Here is a 21,688-nt window from a genome sequence, read left to right on the forward strand (position 1 = left end):
TTTCAAACTTGCCAAAGGAGCCCGCTTGTGTTTCAGGAATAACACTTTCAACTGTAAAGCAAGTGCTACCAGGAGGATGTGAGCCAAGTACAGTAATAGCAGCCCCCAGCTTTGCCAGGCAAGTTAATTAACCCCCCTTGGCTGTCAACTGGAGGGTGGGAGTAGGTGGTAGGTGGTGCTGCTTCCCCAGCAAAAGGCATCCAAGCAGAGACAATGCAAACTGCTCTCTTTCTTTTACGTGCTGCTTTACATCCTTTAAATAACCCAGACTGGCAAAAACTTCAGCTCAGCCACAGCAGCACAGGAAATCGATGCCTTTTGGGTCCAGCTTTAAAACCACCTTCACCTCAACACCGCCTCACAATCCTGATCAAGGAATAAATTGCAGGAGAGAAGGTGTTGGGCTGTGCTTACATGGTACCTACCCTCTGCTCAGGGCTGCTGACAGCTTGCAGAGATGCTGCCTTGCAGGGAACATTTACCTTTCCTTTTGTGCACATCAGAGCAAGGTCATGCATGCGCCTGTGCCACTTCGCCCATCAAAGCCACTATGACAACAGCTGAAAAGCACATCTAGAAGATGCTTCGAGTGAATGAGTTTACTTCAAGCAGACCCTGCTGTCTGCAGGCTACACCAACGGGATATTCGGGATGTGTCAGTGCTTAGAATAGCTCTTTATAATTCACTTTAGCACAATATATGTGTCAAAAGGCATCTCAAGCAGATGTTGGATACAAAAAAGCCAGGCTACCTCCATCAGCAGGAGTATCTCTAGTTTCAGGTACCCGAGTCAGGCTGAAAGGACTTTGAGTCTTTTTCCAGACTGGTGAACCCTCTATTTGCAATATGCTTTTATAGACTTAATCAAGCTCCACAGGGAAAGGGGGACCTGGCAGTCTCTAACCTGCTTCACATGTTCTCCCCGTTGCAGCCATGGGGTGGAAGGGATATGAGGGTACCCTTCAGATACACGCAGGAAAAGCTGGTAAGAGCTTCCTGAAGGTTGGCAGCTGTAAATCCCAGCAAACACCAGAAGTCAGCACAGCACCAGCACAGGCTGAGAAGTAAATACAGGAAGCCGACTAAGAACTGAAACAACAACAACCCTCCCCCAGGTCAGAAAATAACGATGGGGCTCATTATTCTCTTTAAATCCTCACAACTTGAACAGAGTCAAGCTTGAAATAACACAAAGAACACCACAAAGCCCGGCTCTGTGCTAGCAGCCTTTCCTAAATCGGGTTTAAACAAGCAAGGGCTATAGAAAACGAAGGAACAATAGAGCACCACCGACGTGTTTGTTTTAAGCCCCAGAAGCTCCTGCCATGGTTGGATGTTGGAGGAGCAGGAGCTTGCGCTGGGATTGCTGGTGATTTCCCCTTTGTCTATTCAAGGTAAGCTGCAACAATAACTTCCTGCTCACGCTCCTGTGAAAATACCCTGTTTGTGGGTATGAAAATAGCTCCGTGTCCCACAGTGCTGCGACCTCCAGAACACTTCATCCCTGGGCACGGAGCTACTTGCAAACAGAAGAGAACCTTTGGGGGACAGCTAATAAATCAAACTGCAAATGCCAGATGCCCCAAGCTATATCTATCTGGTAATTTAAAGCATGAAGAGCTTAAAAGTCAAAGGCCAAATTCTGAAAGATACTTGAATAAAGAGGGAATGCAAGAAAATATTAACCAAGGAAAAACAGGCTGAAGGAGGAATGTTACTTATGAATATCAGCAGGCAGTTGGGTGGGTTTGTTCTGCTACAAAACCAGTCCCCTTTTCCTAGAGGTTTGTGGGTTTTCAGACTAACGCAATGATTCGGTATCATGAAAACATTAATGAGATATATGTACACCTCTTCTAAGGATGCCTGGTGGGATTTTCAGGAGCACCTAAGGATCTGTCTGCATCCTTAAGCGTTTAAACAGTTTTAAATATAGCCATAACAATGCCACAGGGCTTTCTCTAAGCCAATGTGCTTCTTGACCTAGGATATTGTCAGGTAATCCAGCTGAGAAAGAATTGAGGTTTCCTAGCGCTTATCTGACACCACTTCCAACCGACTGGGGTTTAGTTTAAGCAAATAATGTATGTCCCCCTCCTCAAAAATACGGCTTTTCTGCACTGAAATGATAAATTTGACAGGTTTTGTTTGACATCTGTTTTAGGAGTTGTGACTGTCATGTGCCATCATAGCAAGCTGTGCTGATAACCTAATAGAAGTACATCTAATCACCTAGGTGCAACAGGGAAGCAGAGCACGTGCTGGGTACGCCCTGCATCACACATTTGGTTTTTATAATGGGCCTCTACAACCCATGAAAAGAAAGTGATGAGCATAAACCAACAGCTAAACTGAGTAACAGTATTTGCTTAACGCTCAGTCTTTGCATTCAACTGGATATCTAGCTAAGAGATGTGAAAGATTAGCTCCGCCACAATGATCTGCTCCTATGGGAATATTTTTCCACCTGCTTCCTACTCTCCTGGTTGTTTCTGTCACCACATTCACACAGGGCTCATGTTCTTAAAACTGGTTAATGAAAATCTTTTGTCCTCTTTCAACCCCTATTTTAGGGACTTCTATTTTTCCTCTTTCCTGGGTCATTCTTAATAGCCTCAGCAGACACAGGAGGAGCTGTTAAGCCTACGCACAGACAGGGCTGAGAGTCACAGGGAAAGGGGCACTTCAAGGTGAACTGAGTAATGAAGACCCCTGCAAAGAAGGAGACATATGTAAGCTATGACATCACCACGAGCCAGATCCTTGCGTGGTACAAGCCCTGCTGTCGCATTGGAGCAGCACAGGCATCTTCCTGCCAGATTTATCATGATGCACTGGTCATGCTGAATTCACGATACAGTAGGTGCTGGGAGAGCGAAGCAGGGGTTTTTCTCTTTGAGCTGGTTATATTCTTTTTAATGAAGAAGCAACCACTCTGAGAAAGCCCCAGGTTGCTGCATAAACTTTATTCAGTGCACAGTGAGTAGACGTTTCCTTCACTGTGTAAGTACCTTCTACCTAATCCTCAATCTTGTCAATATGTATTTACCCTTAATAACTTGGATCTGGGTCATCACTTTGTCTTCCATTTGTTTCAGTGTGTCCTAAGCTGCGGCTCTATTTCTGTCCAAGCTAAATGCTTGGTATTCCCCCTAAGACCTGGGCAGTTTCCAGCTTCTGTCTCACAAAATCAAACAAGCTATAAACAAAGACTCTTTCCAGCCAGGCACTGTATTGCGGGCACAAAGGCTTGCCGGCATCTGAATTTTCCCACCCTTAGAAGCATGCCAAAGGTATTTTCACAGCTACTGCCCCGTGTCATTTCTCCAAAACATCTCAAGCCATTCTCCTTTAGGAGAACAAGGGAGACGAAAACCCGCACATACACACAAATAACCCCCCAGCCCTATAATGCATGTGTCAACAGGTGAGGTCTAAAAATTTCATTAGGGGAAAAAAAAAGGGGGAAGCAGTAACAGCTGCATGCGTGTTTGGAGGAAATCAGAAGGGCACTTTCCATCTGGCATGTGCTCCACAGGCAACAGAGCTTTTATAAGACTTGGAACTCAAAGACCACTTATATTTTGGGGAGCGCGCTATTCTTGTAGCGCTCATTATAGGCAGCACAGCAACAGCTACCATTCAAAATACTCCATCATCCCGCCCCAGGATTGCTCACGCTGTGGCTAAAAACAGAAGCAAACATCCAGCTCCAGGTGCGGAGATGGACACAGCCAAGGTGAGGATGCCTTGGATTTGTTTCAGCCAGAACCGGTTGTGAAACGCTGGGCTTGACCCATCTGTCCCTGAGCTCGAGTGTTTTCACCACTGATTTCAGCTCTGACACGAGGAAGGAAACTCCGCTTTCAGCCCTTTCAACTACTGCAGAAGGAACCAACAAAAATGAGCCAGTGATGCAGATAAACACTTCCTTTCACCTTGACTGCCCCTAGTCTTGCATCAATGGGTACATGAGTACAGATGGTATCTGCACCACAGAGCAACAGGGTTTTGCCCTTCTTATGTTATGAGGTTTGCCCTAGAACTGCTTTTCCTCTGTCATGAAGCTTTATCAAACTCTGACAAAGCAGCTTCTCTGCGATAAAATGAAGTTAAGATTTCAAAAGATGTGGGTGCCTACGAAGGGAGAAAGCAGGGACTGAGGGACAGCCTGGGAATTGAGGTAATCACTTGAAATATGGGATGATCCATAGAGGTCCTTCCTCTGCTGTGCTTTCACATCCCACATAAAGGTCATAACCACTATGGACTGTGGGCTTGCTCTCTTTCTAGTTTTAAGGAGAAATTCCGTGCTGGAAAGTTTTATCAAATGTTATTTTCCAAAAAACGTATGTCGCTATGGAAAAGTTTGCTTGGAATATTCTGCTTTATCTGACAAAACCTGGGGTCCCGTACACCTGGAAGACCATTATGCTAGATACCTGTATTACAGCAAGCCATTGCTGTCCCAGCCATGGCCACCACTGTGCTAAGCCCCGTATCATTAAGGAACCAAATGCGCAGTTCCTGCTCCAAGCAGTTTACACCCTGCATAAAGAAGAGATTGGCAGTTGCTAAAGCACAAGGGAGCATTTCTCACTTTCAGCTGTCGGATCCTATTTGACTCATCCGCTCTCCCATTCACTACATTTTGCGCAATAGCACTCATTTAAATGTGACATCACTGGCTGGCTCCGTATCCACTGACCACTGCGTGAGATGGTCTGGGTTTGGTGGTGTGTCATCAGACCACAGAAGTAACCGCATCTTCTCACTCAAACCCTGACCCAGCAGGACATTCCAATGTATTTTTAACCTTACTCAAGCAAATCCATGAAGCCAAGGACATTTTTCTGCTCTGGTTATGTTTTTTGGGGGGACCCAATTTATCGCTGTGGCTCAAGCTTTTCACAGGCTGTAAAGTTTGATTTATGTCCACTTGAAGCTCATAAACACTTTGCTCTTTTGGGGGATGCTGTAGAGACGTGTAGCCAGCTATACTGGTGCCAAAGCAGACTGCTTTTTCTCTCAAGAAGTTTTTGGGCAAGCAAGAAACTGAAATCTGATTTTTGTTTTGCTTTGTTTAACTGTTTAAACACTAAAATGCCAACTTGAAATTGTGATTATCAATTCAGGTTGACACCATCCGTCCTCTATCAGTCACTGAGCTCTCCTGCTCAGTGCCTCCCATCCAACTCCTACAATAGATTTTATTTAGCAAAGTATTTATCTTTCCTGTGTCCTCTAAAGCAAAGATGCCTTACGGAGCTTAGACCTGTTGAGTTAATTGTGCAGAGGTCAGTCCTGCCACCCCTGAGCTATGTGAAGGGCTGCTAGCTGATAGGTAATTCAATGTAAGGCAAGGAAAGATAATAGCATGCTGCTTATAATAGTGAGAGCACAAAGAAATCAAAGCGGTCAAAAGAGGCTGTAGAAGAGAAATAAAAGCTCTGGCAAGATTGGCTGTTTTAAAAACAAGCAACAAAGTTGTTTCTCAATGTCCAAGCTGGAAACAAGCTGATCAGCTCTAACAAAAAGCTAACACAGCAGTTCATTCCAGCAGGCTGAGTGCCTCTAGGACTTCACTATTCTAGTGCCAAACAGGAAGACAGCAGCTAATCAAACCTGCTAACGGAGCATTTCTCACTCACTTGTGTGTATCTTTTGCTTTTCCCCCAAAACACGAATGTAAGCCTCACAGTCTGTTATGTGGTAAGCAGCAGAATTAAATATATTTGCTTTAAATTCAGCTGCCTCAACAAGAGAGAAGCTACAATGAAGGAAACCAGCCAAACCAGTTAAACCCACTGGGAAGGAGCCACACGTATTGGGACTGTTGGCATTTACCACTATACATTTGGACGGACATAAAGGATGGGTCTCAAGTCCATCACCCTCGTTCTGAAGAAAAGATGTAAAGGAAAAGCAAGCCTAAAGCCAGACTCTGACAAGTGAATTCCCAGTCTGCTGGAGCATGCGGATATTCTTGTCCAAAGTCCAACCAGCTCACCTAAATGAGGACAGAGAAGGGAGGTAAAAGAGGCCAGCTTTATGGAAGCAAGTGGTTCCAAAGTTCTCCAGTCTTCCTGGTTCCAGTGCCAAGAGCTGGAGTGGAAGGCAACTAATGCTGGGAAGACATAATCCTTGAAATAAAGGTGTTCAGAGTGTTAATTGTGACACCCACAGCTGAGGCTGGGGAGTCCTTCTGGGATGTGGCATTCCTGCTCATGCTTCCTTTCAGCCTTAGCTTCCATATGGTGCTTCTATGTCCATCAGAGGCAGGTTCAGAGAGGCACAGACAGACTGAACCAAACAGGTTTTGTTTGGTTGCCCCATTTGATTATAAAGTCTCTAGGGCAGGCGTAACTACCTACAGAGTCTGGACAGACAAGTGCATCAGCGTATGTAAGGGGTGACTTCGTTCATGTTCCAAACACACACGTGTGTTCCAGCAGTGTTATTCCTGAAAACAAATTCCCAGTGTTTTGCTTTTCACGCTTTTAAATGTAAATGTTGAAAGTTCAGGGAACACTAATAAAACACGAGCGATGAACATTCCTCACTCCCTGGTTTCAAGCATGGCCCAAGACACAAGTAACATAAAACCACAGATTTTTCCCAGGAGTAACAATAGAAACTTCATTACTCGAATCATTTGTAATCAGACCAGACAAAGCAGAGAAGATCGTACTCTAGGGTGCAATCCTGAATCCCTTCCCTCCCACCCCAAGAACTTTTCCCCAGCTGTTGGCATGTGTCTTTACTTACAGATTTACTTGCCAAGACAGGTCCTTTGCTTTCCTAAACATACCATTACGAATGAACAAATACAAACTTTCAAACCACCAAGAGCTTCCAAAATACTGCGTGTGCTTCTATCCCAGTATTCATTTGTGTTAAAGTGGACTAAATATCAATTGCATGCTTTTAATCTTGGAAATATATTAGCAGTATGTGCATATTGGTTTCTCTTGCTGGTCAGCTCATAGAAACCAATTGGCAACACAAGTAGAAAAGAAAGAGAAATTGTTTAAAGTTGTTAGGGGGTTTAATACTCAAAATCTCAACTAATGACCACAAAAAGCTTCAGTTTTCCCAAGGAGCTCATGCCTGAAAGATACGGCAAGCAGTAAGCAGGGTTCTGATTTCTAGCTCATATACTTTAGTGCGGCTGGCGTGAACTCCACAAAGGCAGATTTTCCTGATCTCTCATTGAGAACTTCCATGTCATTGCAGAAGTGAATTCTGCAGTCTTTGTTATTTATATGAACCATATTGACAATGGAAACTCAGGGTAGCATAGGGACAAACATGGCTGAGGAACAGGAGTCCAAGAACTCAGAAGGCACGGAATCTAGATCAGATCCAAAGGCAGGGATCCCACCAAATCCAAGCACTGATCACCCTGGCACACTGAGATTGAGCAAGTCTCCACTTTGGCTTTGCACTGGATTAGGAGCTGCTCCTCCAAATGGAGATCTCTTCCTCTTTGTAAGGCAGCAGTGATTTTTCTTCTAGCCCATGGTGGTCCTGCCCGGGAGATTTAGGAGACCCATAAAACATGGCTAAAGAAGCTTGAATCTGCAGAGACAGAAACAAATACCAGCCAAGCCATAAAGCCGGCCAGCTCCTTGGTGACAGTTTCGAGTGCTGTAGTCCCTTTAATCCTGTAGCTGGAAGTTAACAGCCATTTCATCTCAAGCCATGCTAAGCATGGTCATACTTTCACACATGCTAATGTAATATTTAAAAGAGATCTTGTATCAGACATGCAGAGTTAGTCACCCGGCTCTCCCCATGTGCCTTAACCTTCATCCAGCATGTTCATGGTTTGCTCCTGGTGGATACCCCAGCTGGTGCTCTCCCTGCAACCTTAGCCAGCTCCGGGCATGCAATTCAAACCGCTTTGAAATCAACAGTCTTTGTTCGGTTTGCAGGAATGCGTTAATACAATAAAGCTTTAACAATTAGGAATAGCATCGAGCCCCCATGAATCACTTTTCACACTGTTTTTGCATCCTCTGTGTATGTTTGTCTTTCTTCCCAAGGCTATTCCCAAGCTATCGCTTTCCCCTGGAGCCCTATTAACGTCTATTCTTTGTATTTACTAACAGGAAGCATCGCAGTTTTGTCCTCACCAGCTTCACTCACAGCCTCTCTTAATTACTAGTGTCTTTTTCTTTTTAAGCTTATTTGGTAAACCCCTATGCTCCTCCATTCTTCCTGGCTAGCAGGTTATTTCTTTCTTCCTCAAGGTGCAATCCGGTTTCCTTTTGTTGTTAAACTCCCTAATACTGATACTTTCCTGGATATTGTGGGAAAGAGTCCTGGTTGACAACCAACTTCTTTTCATTTCCATCCTGATTAGCAAGCACATAATAAGTGGAAGCATAATTTATGGTTTGATTTAAGCCACCTCATTCACATTTGGAAGGAAACCTAGGATGACTAAATCTTGAAAGGGAAGGCAGGATAAGCAGTATTAAGAAACTGTCAGGGACTGGAATTACATTAACTGTTCCTGCTTTATTGTCATAGACTTATGGTCTCTTGCATTAATACAAGACCATACTAGAGAACTTTTTTAATCTAAAGATATGAAACTCAGAAAAGAAGACAGAAACTCTGACCATAAATAAGAAGTTAGCTGACTGTCACCCTGCATCTCACTGTCTCATGTTGACCAATATATTCTTTCATTAATTTCTTGGCACTGTTCCTCTTGACAGCTCTTCTTTTTCTGAGGCATTGCTTTTATTCTATATACATTCATATTCTAAACTTTTTAAGCAATTAAAAAAACCCCAACCAAACCAAAACCCCAACCAAATAAAGAAAAACCCAAAACTATAAAAAGCCCCAATGACTATAAATATACATGTATGTGTATACAGTGTTATTAAAATTCTTAAGTAGCTTTTCCTGTCTGCTGGATGCTCAGAGCCCTCACTCTCCCTTTCAAGGGCAGCTCAAGGTGTTTGGCAGGTTTAGCAGAGAATCCCTGCCACTCTCTCAAACCTCAAGGCTTTTCATAGAATCATAGAATAGTTCGGGTTGGAAAGGACCTCAAGATCATCCAGTTCCAACCCCCCTGCCATGGGCAGGGACACCTCACACTAAACCATCCCACCCAAGGCTTCGTCCAACCTGGCCTTGAACACTGCCAGGGATGGAGCACTCACAACCTCCCTGGGCAACCCATTCCAGTGCCTAAGCACCCTACCAAGAAAGAACTTCCTCCTTATATCCAATCTAAACTTCCCCTGTTTCAGTTTGAACCTGTTACCCCTTGTCTTATCACTACAGTCCCTGATGAAGAGTCCCTCCCCAGCATCCCTATAGGCCCCCTTCAGGTACTGGAAGGCTGCTCTGAGGTCCCCACGCAGCCTTCTCTCCTCCAGGCTGAACAGCCCCAACTTCCTCAGCCTGTCTTCATACGGGAGGTGCTCCAGCCACTGATCATCCTCGTGGCCTCCTCTGGACTTGTTCCAACAGTTCCATGTCCTTTTTATGTTGAGGACACCAGAACTGCACACAATGCTCCAGGTGAGGTCTCACAAGAGCAGTGTTCACCATGTTCCAGGATAGGTATTGATACTCAGCCTGGGGAATGCTCTCTCATCTAATCTCATCTCTTCCTCCCTCACTCCCCATGATGAGCTTTGCCATTCTTCCCACTTAAAGCTTCACAATCAAGCAAAGCCATGTCAGACTTTAGATCTCCATAGAGGATGATGATCAGCTGAACATCAGTAGCAGTATTTAGCCCTGCTTTTAAAAGATGGTTTGGGTCTGTGACCCTGAACAACGTTTTTAGTGATTCTTCTCCAGAGTTTCAGCCACATGAACTCGTGCCTCTGCAAAATCAAAGTTCCTGGATACCGCACTAAAACAGTAATGCATGAAAACATCAGCAAAGCATCCCACCACCTCTCTGACAACTGGGTTTGATTGGTTAGTGCCATGAGCTAGGCCAAAGGACAGAATGTGTCAGAGCACAGATCACAAGGGAGAAGTGTTCAAAGGGAAGCCTGGACATGAGAAAAATGCAAACCCTGCACAAAATGTATGCGTGCCCCAGCACGTGGGGCTGCAGAGGTTTGCAGTGTGAGTTGGGAACTCATATTGGGCATATTCAAGCCTCCCTAAAGTCTCCTAAATTAATCATGGTCTCAAGCTAAGCCTGAGGCAGGATACTTTAAAACTGAGTGCAACTGGATGTCTTAACTGCTCTTTCAATTAGAAGCGGAACAGAACAGTCTTTGTTTTGCTTGACATATTCCAAAGGAATTCTAATGTTGGAGTAAAACACATAGTAACATGGTGTACTTTTTCCTATTTCTTGAAAAAGAAGGAAAAAGCAAAAAAAGGGAAAACACACCTCAAAAATATCCTGGAAAAAAAAAAATCAGATCAGAACAAAAAGCTCTTAACACTACAAAGCTACAAAGTGAAGTGTGAAAACAAAGCAAAACCCAAAAGCAGGAAGCATCAGGTGGATAAATCTCCCCTCTGCCGTTCCCATTACATGACAAAACACCGGCAGTTGTGAAGAAAGCCCAGGTAAGGTAGATGAGACCTTATGACAGCATATTGGAACCTAACATCACTCACAAACACACCTTGTGTAGAAGAGCTATAACGATAGCTCTGACAAGGCTGCACAATCCCTAGCTATTCTTCATTGTACAAATACCCCAAACCACCCCTAGCAGGTGAGCACACTGGGCAGGGTAGGCAGCCCCTAAATCCCCAAATGAAGGAAGGTTCATCAGAATCCTAAATGGCCCTAATTCTCCAAACCCCATCTCTTTTGAGGCCAGTTTCTTAGCAGGTGTAAAATGACAAAATACCCTCATGCATAAAAATACACCCAGGGAAGTAAAACATAGAAAAATCTGACCTCTGACAGAACTGTTATAAATAGGCCATTTGAGAAGTTTTCCATAGAGCAGCAGCTTCCCTTTAACCCTTGAACTTCAGTAATTTTCCATCCATTCCTCTAGCTAGCTACTGTGTGTTTATGTGCACACATGTGCACGTATATACGTACATATACACATTTCTGTACCATGGAACTGTGGACATTTATAACTCAATGCTGCTTTGTTTAATTGCTTTATTAATACTTTTACCCTGATCACTTACTGCAGCTGAAGACATACAGTGGCCGGTTAAATAGTGTATTTGGCTTTTGCACAACTCATTTGTGCTAATTCAAGGAGGCCAATATGCTCATGAGTAAGATTTAGGGACATGCAAGGTGCTTTACACCTCTGTGGCTAATGGGCAGGTATAAATGCATAGGAAGCCAAGAGGGGAAAGCTACATGAGATGTTAGGATTTGATGCTGGATCAGAGCTTATAGCCTTTGGGCTGCTTGCCTAATTTTATGTTTAGCAATGATCAATCATAACAGCATCACTACGGGACTTAGCTTTAGTACAAACCAGCACAATGACCTGACCAACATCACCCTGGAGTTGTGCCCGTACACGTCGGAGCAGAGTTACACAACACAGCAGAGCCCTGAAGTGGAAGAGTCAAGCGAAACTACACCACGTCCCATCAGAGAGCCTGGGAAATGAAGAACAGCAAGACTGACCATCAAGTGTCAGCTCCACACAAGAGAAATGATGAGCACGGCAATGGGCTTCTTTCCTTGAACCACCTATGCAGCATGTTTCAAGCCTTGAGCACATGCCTGGGAGCTGCTGGAAATGTTCAGTGATGAGCAGAGGAGCACCATGCTGAGAAGCTCGTGCCCATTTAAACATCATTGTGCCTGTAAAATTCAGGAGCAAAGTCCATCCTTCTAGATGCATTTCCCAGACCTCTTCCCACAAATTGCAATGCATTGCACCTTCCCCTCCTCCCTGAAGGATGTTAAAAGGGAAGGTCACATCCAAAACACAGGAACATCAACCCTAAAGCACGTTTTCAGCTGCCTTAAATACAGACAAGGGCCACAGAATTACCCTCAAGAGACGGCAGATGAGTGACGGCTGGAGGGATGGGCAGGGGCTGAAGGACTTTGGTTGCCTGGGTGGAGTTGTGAATAGCTGAGCACTATTTACCCAGGTGGGGATAGACCAGTTCAACAGAGTCTGGGATGCACAAGTGCTTGTTAAAGATACATGTATAGAAATTAATTATAGCCATATACATGTTAAATATATAAATAACAAAGCTATCACCGAGTGCTGGCCAAATATAAGCAATGTATCTCTGTGAAACACTGCAAGAATCTTTTGTTCTAATCCTGGGCTTTTTTGATCACTTTCTTCCGGGGCAATTTATCACAACAGAACCTGAGGCTGCATGTAATGCCTTGAGGAGATTTCATCCCTTTCTACAAGTCATCTCCAGTGGAATTGGCTGGAGAGCAACCTGGCATCATGCCGCAGGGCGATAAAAAGGGAAAACTGAACAACTTTTCATTAAGCAAGTGTTGAATGAATCAACTTAGGAGAGATACTAGGATCTCTGGCAGACAAAGCAATGGAGCTCTCAAGTGTTTGTGGTGCCTTTGCACTTTACAGATGGGATATTCGTAGAGACTGTGCCTTGGCTGTGGACAGAGACATGAAATCAGACTGGTTTCACAATTATTTTGCGCCACGCTTGACGTAAAACTCAACCTGGAATTCCTGCCAGCCCTGCAAGCACGCTCCTTTCACAGCCTGGACATCCTTCTATAATTAGCTTTGTTTGGGCAAAGCCAACTTTGAAACCTAAGCACAAGGAAGGAGAAAAAGGGAGAAAAGAAAAACCTTTACAAGCTTCTGAATTATGCATTAAGTGCCTGGTGGGCTTCTCTGGGTGGCTGCAGTCTGCTCCCAAATGCCAGTCCCAGAGCTGAAAGGTAAATTAAGGGACCACTTATCCCACTTACCTCAACTAGATGATTCCCCCTTTATCTGTGTGGTTATTACTTGTAATACCCTTTTACATATTTGCATTACTTATAACAGCTATTTATGTTCTTTTGTCCAGCCTACTCTTATAATAAATAACAATAATAAAATATTAATAATAAATAAAAGCTTTATCTGCAGCCAGCTACAAGCAGACATCAGGAAGCTGATGTACTGCTACGGCCTTTGGGAAGCTGCTACTTGAGTCCTAAAAGTTATATATTTAGACCACATTTTGCCTCTTAGGAAAAAAATACAGCATTTTTGTCCCTTTATTCGCCATCTGGAAAAACTCCTAACTTAGCATCTCCAGTGGCAGTCTAAAAGAGTGGGATGAACCCAGGCCTCACTGTTAAGTGAGCACATGGAGCCTCACTTTTCCTTTTTAAGGCTGGGATTTACACAGGACCTAAAATAATTAACTCCCCCAAATCACCTAACCCGGAGGGGCTCTTCTGAAAATCCTAAGCTAATTTCAGCTCCTGATAAGCATCCAAATGTTTGGATCCCTATGGAAACTTTCCCTATGGAGTATCCGAACTGTAAGGTAGCGGTATTTGTATTCCCACTCCCCATGCATTTCCATTGGTATCATTAATATATGGCAAGAATGCAAGTACTAGGAAAATATGTTCACAGCCCCTGGCTGATTCTTCCAAGATGGTGTAGGAAAAAGGATTACGTGAGTTAAAAGTGCACCGGGCTCAGCAGTCATTAAGAGCTACAACTGCTCCTAGCAAAAATACTTCTTGCAGCTGCACTTTGGAGAGATGTTCCGCGTGTTTTGGGTTGTTTGGTTTCTTCCATTGATGTCAATATTCCTCAGCAGGCATCTTTCTCCGCCTGCCATTTGGCAGGAATGACCCAAGGTGGTGGCTGGAGGGATTCGGTTGAAATGACAGGATCTGTCAACCTTTAGCAAAATGCAAAAGGGAGGTAGATGTGCTTAGTGTAAACGTAGAGTAATCGAAAGGGGATAGACACGTTATTTACTCTGCTTTAAATTGCACTTCTGGTAGCTGTGCTGCCAATGTCTGGATACACACAGTGTTCCTGAGACTTCCCAGGCTCTGATGAGCAGCCCTTTGCAGTTCCCTGCTGTATGTCCACAAGCTATGCAAAAGTCCTTGCTTTTGAAACCCAGACATCACTAAAACCGAAAGGGTAACCTACACGCAGCAGTGTTAGAGAGTGCCACTGTAAAAGCTGCCAGCTTCACTGTGATTTCAGTCAGGTACAACCCAGAGCCTCACTTAAAACATACTGAAACTGCTTCACCATAGCAACTGGATGTGCAGCTGCAGCATCTGACTTGGGATGAGCTTTCTTTGCCTAAATTCTTCTGCTCTTCCCTCCCATGAGAGCGAGGGAAAGGCATTCTCATAAAGCTGAATCTTTTACCATCACTTGGAAACACACCTGGTTTAAAATTCACTTTTCCTGGATTTACCTGACACATTTGTGAACTTCATCACCACGGACTGAGATTCAATGGCCTTTGCAAACCCAAACACAAGAAAATATAGTATTTTAAATAGGTTCTTAGAGTTTAAGCCAAAGCTAAACTTTCAGTCATGATCTTCCATTTTACCTCAATCTTATACCTATGAATAACATTCCTTCCTGTCTCATTCTGAAGAACTGTAAGTAGAGAAATCCCATCCCTTTTCCCAGTTGTTTGGTTAAGAGACTCATTTATCTATGAGCAAAGAAGTGCTCCATAAAGCCCAGTCCTATCCCACTCCAAGACAGATGCTTTTTAACCCCATCATGGAGGCCATGGGTCCTCCAAACCTCCAATAATCTTCCAGTCTGGAGTCATGCTGTTGTTGCTAAGCTCTGCAATAGGCTCAGCCTATTGCTTTCACCACCCACTCATCCAGTGTTTTCTTAGCAGCATCCTTTCCTAAGCAAACACCAATCTGTAACACTTTGCATGCAGATGAGACTTAAAAACATTCAATAGAATTAAGCCTCTCTATAGAGCTTCTGATTTATCTAACAAATGCTCAGCAAACAACATTCTACATGTCTCTTTTTGGCTAGCTGACTTCCCCTAAACTTGACCAAAAAATGTGTAAATGAAACAACAGCAATAAGATAAGTTGAATAAACTATGTGGAAATACAGCATAAAGAAATAGATCTATGTCCTCCTGGAGTAGCAGAAGACGTGGAGACCAGGGACTTTCAAAGGATAGTGGGGCATTGGATAAAGGTAAATCAGGGAGAATCAGGTGAAAACAGAAATTTATGCTCATGTTCAAGAATATTTAAACATCTACCATTACAACTGAAGTTCAGAGAACGCTGGTTCTTTTGTGACATGCAGGAGAATACAGGCTGGTTGGTACAAATGACTGTCTGCTGCAGCGTCGAGGATACAGAGTCAGAGATCAGGACATGATGAAGGCATTTCTGAAGGGAAAAGAAAAGTGGCTGCTGCCCTGCACTATTTCCATGGAAGAGAGGAGACAGCAATTGTCTGCAAAGAGAAAATGACGGGGAGCGCAGGCAAGCACCGAGCCAATTTGTCAGCCTAAGGCAGGAACCGAGGTCTGGTCCTGCAGGCCAAGAGGAGCCTCAAAGACAAAACCAAAGAGCTCATGTTTGCAGCGTGAAGTCACGGAAAGGGGTGCAAAAGGAGAAATGGCACAGGAGGCCTCGCAGCTTTGGAAAAAGTCCTCTTTGCTGCAGCGCTCTCAGTACATCTGGTTAAGCCAGATATTTCCTGCTGAGCTACAAACGTCACCGTTCCTCCTCCTGCCACAACTGCTCAGGACGAGAAAAGACAAGACCCACTGCATTCGTGACTGCCAAACATCCATGCTCTTGAACTGGGTACGACCTCTGTGCAGAAATGGTTGCCAAGTGACAAACTTGCGCACCGAGATTTGTTTTAGCAACATCATAATAAAAGGTTTTGCTCAACAGTTTTTGAAGCTGAAGTTTAAAACTTAAGGTAAATATGAGCTCTTGAGAGAATACCATACCAGGGAGGAAAGGCAAAAAGGGCACACTTTGTGTGTGAAAAAGGAAAAGAAATTAAATGCCCTTTCATAAAACACCTCCTTCCATTTGCAATAATTCATGATTCTTTCTCTAACTACATGTACAACATTAACTCCTGAGAGCAAAACACAACAAACACACAACTTCATTACAAGATGTCCACTTCCCAAAGCAAAAACTGGAAGTTAAAATCAATGTGAAAAAGCTTCTGTTAGACCAGGTGGGGCTGTCCCTCAAGAAGGATGCCTGCTTACTGCTAATCACTGAATACTTAGAGGGAAAGCAAATGAACACAGTTCAAAGTGCTGTTCGTTGGGCTAAAGATCACCCCAACTTGAAAGAAAAATGTTCCCTAGACACTAAGGATAGATGTCTAGTTGAAGGAGTATCAAAGTGGGACTCTAAGACATTTCCAGTGTTATTGACAACAGTAAGGATGTGTGCTTGTTCCTATCCTGTTTTTCCTGATCAAACCTCTGTCTGTCTGGAGCAACTGCTCAATACTCCAAACCTCTTCTGCAACAGCACTTGTACCAGTGCCACAATGAAAAGATGCTATTGTGAGAATTGTGGATGTGCTCATCTTCCTTTGTTCCAAGATTGGAGTACTGCAGGGTCCAGAAAACACATCAGGTCACCAAATCAACACAGTAAATCTTCCCTTTTACTTAGAAAGACAAAAATAATCTTGACTTTTTAATGAGCTCACACAACACCAAAAGACATTTCAGACTCAGGAAAGTATCTCATTTCTGCTGGCGAAATGCAACCCAGCAGAAATTGGACTGGGCTGCACTTGGATGGGCTCTAGCACTACATGCCGAATCCAACTCCATCAAAAAGAGGGAGCATCTTGAGTCACAGATATTTGGTAGCAACACCCCATATCCATCTCTTTGTGAATTCAGCTGATGCAGAAGCACTGGTGTATTCGTATGCCAGCCTTAATATTAAATGCAGAAGAAGGGAAATTACTTCTGTAGCAAGAGAGGATGGACCTCCTGTTCGAGAGGTCCCAGCTGCCACAGAAAGCGTGTAATCTCTTTTTATGATCTTAATTTTAAGAGCTGGCCTGACTTTTTCATGTGTCCTCACTATTCCTACTGGAAGGGATTTCCAGCGCCTGTCTATTTATACCCATTTCTTCTCGTGCCAACATTGTCTCCTCACTTCAATAACTTTCCTCTGCCTGCTGCTTGCCTCCTTGATGCACTCATAGGCAGCTGTCAGATCTCTTCTCAGCCTTCTCTCCTTAGGCAAAACAAGTCAATCCCACTTAATAACCTCTGAGGAAGAGGCCCCATTCCCTGGATTCTTCCTACTTTTTCCCTACAACGAGCTCCTCTTTTTAGACACGATGATGAGGGTCCTCCCACAGCCCTTCCTCTGTGGAAATTTCCCATCCAACGCATTTGAGGATCATACCATAATCTGAGGACTTGGAGGAAAGGTCAATGGCTCTTTCTTTGCTTTCACCCCTGCCAGTAACAAAACAATCACTGCGTAATAATGCAACAATTCATCACACCCGTTGTGTCACGCAGACTTATGAGAACATGCTGTGCATCATATTGCAGCATATTACTACTTTAGGCTTTGCAGCACTTCCATTTTCTCATTAACTGCAGCCAAGTGATAACATAGCTTTATCTTCTACATTTAAGACCCAGTTAGAGATTCAAAGATGAGCAAATATGTGTACATATTTATTGGATAAGGAAGAACACAGATAGGAATGAAGCGCTTTTACCAGGCTATGAAGAGGAAGCTGTTCTCTTTACCTTTCACTGTCATTATTACTGCCTCTCTTTCATCAACACCACATCTATTCATAGCAAATCATACAGCACAGGCAGATGAAAAACCTGTTTCTCCTTGAAGTAATGTAATGTAGTAAAACTCCCACTGACTTCATGTCATAGCAAGGAGCAGCTTAGGATTCTGGGCTTTATAACATGGACAAAAATCTGATGCAATAAATTTTGGAGGCAACCAAGTTTAACAGAGCTCTCTTATCCAAGATGGAATAAACCAGAAAGGTTTTTCAGAAGATGCAGGTCAAAGTTAGATGCAGAAAGAAGAGTGGGACTGATTAGTCCAGAAAATGCAGCTGGGAATTCTTGAAGAGCAATGGTTCAGCCCCTGCCCAGATTGTCCAAGGTCCTGATTTGCTGTGCAGACCTCTATTACCCACTCACTATTCACACATCTATAGTTGTTTTTTGCTGCTAATAAGCACACATTTTCCCTAAGAAAGATGATGTACACTTTATCTTTGGAATATACCTTCCTACCACAACCCTGACACGCATATCATGAAATAATTCACATTTATTCACAATAATTCACATTTATTCACAATAATTCACATTTATTCACAATAATTCACATTTATTCACAATAATTCACATTTATTCACATTTATTCACACTAATTCACATTTATTCACACTAATTCACATTTATCCACACTAATTCACATTTATTCACACTAATTCACATTTATTCACACTAATTCACATTTATTCACACTAATTCACATTTATTCACAATAATTCACTATAATTCCTCCTTCACAAAGTGCAGGAATCACAAGATCTTGCAGGAAGAGTCTGCCCAGCTAAAAAAGACAGTTAGGATTAACAAATAGATGGCTTATATCAGAACCTGTTCAAGATAAGAGGAAATATTTTCTAATGACTTCAAAGTATGGCCCTTGCAGATGTGGAAAGCATGTAACAGGAAGGTATCTGCAATTCCCATTGGGATGCAAGAAACAGGTTTTGCAGCCAGGTTGTTTATTCTCTCTCTAAGTTTATTTTCAATTCCCCCTTGCCCTCTTTGCTACGTTCCTTGGGGAGCTGGAAGCACAAGTGCCCTCTGCTTTGGCCATTGCCGGCTTGGAGGCAAACCCAGCTTAACGTGCGTTCAAGGCTGCACAATGCGCAAAGACGAGAGGAAGTCTGCGACTCTGTGACTAATTCTCCTGCTGATTTGGAATTTCTGATACTGCACGAGTGGCAGCGACAACAGAATTCCATACACGCAGGCTTGTTCCCCCCCCCCCCCCCCAGCCAACCTCGCTTGTCCTTCTTGAACACGTGCTAAAATAGAGGCAAGTGGAAATTTCACATTGCTTTGATTTGTTGCTTACGTGCCTCATTGTGGGTGGCATTTCCCTCCCCCTCTTTCCTTTTTCTCCAGTGCAGAAAGGAGTTATTTACGAGGGAGATAAAGGAGAACATATCCTATAAGTGAGCTTGTTTAGCCTGACTGCCATGTTTTGATAAGTGTCCTACGTGAAGGAGAAACGAGGTTAAGTCTTGAACTGGAGTGAACTATTTTTGCACATTGGATTTTGATAGGAGAACACCAGTGATCAGTGCTGATGGAGTTAAGGTTCTCAGGCAGTTTTATTTAACTTCAAATAAGATTTACTACCTTTTCCCCAAAAAGAAAGTAGTCAGATAAAGGACACCTTCACGTCCTGATGGTTAAAAAGCCTACCATGAAATATCAACTTGTACTTCAAGTCCCTGCAAGTGTTTTGGGTGGGAAATTTCTGTGGAAATTTGGGTTCAGTTGGGTTACATTTTTTCCTTACAATGACTTTAGTACAATCCAAATTTCCAGACCAAACAGCATTTTTCCCCCCCGAAGGTTTTTCATCATAACAGTGACAATTTGCAATGTGTTATTTCAATTAATTGTCAACTATTTCCAGCTCTCTGACCAGATTACTGTATATAAAACAGTCACTGCTAGTCAATTGGCTTTTCTTTCCTCTCATTTATTTTCCAAGACAAGAGCTTTTGGGTGACCATCTGCTTCTTATTTCCAACCTGTCTATTTTTGTTAATACCTGATGTCCTATGTCTCATGCATAAGCTCAATTGAAGATTGATAAGCAGGTGTTTTGACATAGGTCCCCTATTCTAAGCAGCAATGCCTTACAATTCCAAGTTCTTTTTCTGTTGTAGATTTTTTCAAGTACTTTAAATTCTGTTTTAGACCTTCATTTGGTGACTATTTCCACATATACTTGGCTTTATGCATTGAGATACCTTGCAAAATGAAATACACACATTTGTGTACTCCAATATGTATTTTTGGAACTGGGGCCTTTGGAAACATCTATTCTTCTCTACTTGTTTCCATACTAAGCCTACTCATTTTTCAGACCAAAATACTTTTATTTGCCTAAGGAGCAATGCTGCTATATCATTGTTAGGATCACAGTAGGTCCTTTCCACTCCTTTAGCTTGATGCAGCTGCTGTAGGATAAAACGCTTCAGGCAGAGCTCCAAATACCAGCCTCACCAGGTCTTAAAAGTAGTGCTTATTCTTTTAACTATATTTACTTCTTGTCCCCCCCCGGAGGATAAAGCAGCTTTAAACACTTCCCAGAAGCCATCTTTTAAGTAGCAGTAACTTAGAGAAGGCTTGAAAGTGAAGCAAGAAGAAAGAGCCAAAACATAAATAAGAAATAGTGCCTACCACCACAATAACCTGCTTCCCCAGCCCCATTTGGAGCTGTACAGGGAGCAGCGTATGAGTGAGTGCAAGGCTGCAGCAGCGGGATGCACAGAATTCAGGTACTGCTTAAAACCAGCTTTGCCTCCAGATCCGTACTCTTGTCTATAAAAGATTTGATCTTGCTTTTGTCCCACCTGATTTTGTGACCAAGGTGTGATTCCTGCATTAAGAACATGCTCATTTTAGGGTTTCAGGTAGACGGAGAAAGAGGAGCTTCCCTAGAGGGTGATTCAGTCTGCTTAAACCATGAATTCCTCACTTCTTCCTTCTTCTATTTTAGTTGACTGACTTAAGTATGTAGTACTGGGGAGGATGAACCTTAGCCAAGCACTTCACATTCTTCAGGTGGAAAGGTGCTCTCATCCCATCTTTAACTGTTGACAAAAGCAGTTGATTATACTGTATTTTTCCCATCTATGAGACAAAGCACTATATGTAAGCAAAAGCCCCAGCTTTTTTCCTCACTGTTCCTATTTTTCTCACAAGGGCTGTCACCAATGCCTAGTTTCTTTCTCTCTGTAATGGAAATTTTGAGAATGATTGGTTGAGAAAAACCCAAATCCTAAATCATTAAGCAATAATTCTGAGAGATTATCTTACCGAATAATAATGGGCAATTTTATAGCAGCTTTTTTGACAGGACATATTTCACTTCGAAACCCAACATTTTTTCTCCCTTTGGTTATAAGGTGCTTAAATCATTTTTTGAAGGAAGGAGGAAACAGCTGTGGCTTAAACACGCTTTTTCCATCTCTCATTTCTTCTTGATTTTCTCCTTTTGTGCATGCAGCCCTCGCAGTGCCAGCATTACAAGTTAAAGAATGTAAACTTGAACTTGGGAGGATTTTGGTCAAGGTCTGAGAGTGGGATTTCTTTTATTCCCATGTTCTCTGGCTGGGCTGGAGATCACAGTAGTGCTTTTAAAGTCACTGTGATGAGGCAGGTGCTGGACTGTGCTAACTGTTGCCATCCCTGTACATCCCTTCAGCTTTTGAGCTAGGATATGGACCATTTTCCCAGCTGCTTCCATTTAATCAAAGGAGATACCTGAACAAAACTTAATTCCCCAAAAGCAAGGACAAGCACCAGTCTGATGCCACAGCTGGTTTCAATTCCAAAGTCTAGTTTACAGGAACCACTTAGGCCGAGACTATTGAAAATGAAAGGTTTAGGGGACATGAGCAAAACAGGCTGACGATCTGCATTTGGTCGAGATAAACCCAA

The 21,688-nt window shown here is 43.1% G+C and overlaps 1 long non-coding RNA gene across 2 annotated transcripts in view; it reads right to left on the reverse strand.

Moving 5' to 3' along the window:
* Positions 1-6,748: 6,748 nt before the first annotated feature.
* The window catches only part of LOC136021509 (uncharacterized), a 69,808-nt gene continuing 54,868 nt past the window's right edge, over positions 6,749-21,688 (reverse strand). Inside the window, exon 4 of one of the 2 annotated variants that reach the window (XR_010615796.1) lies at positions 6,749-7,582. This is a non-coding gene — a long non-coding RNA (uncharacterized LOC136021509). Of the gene's footprint in view, positions 7,583-19,008; positions 20,839-21,688 lie in introns of those variants that run through there. The other variant, XR_010615799.1, reaches the window with a different exon arrangement.

This window comes from Lathamus discolor, chromosome 13 (assembly GCF_037157495.1).
Source record: "Lathamus discolor isolate bLatDis1 chromosome 13, bLatDis1.hap1, whole genome shotgun sequence".
NCBI lineage: Eukaryota > Metazoa > Chordata > Aves > Psittaciformes > Psittacidae > Lathamus > Lathamus discolor.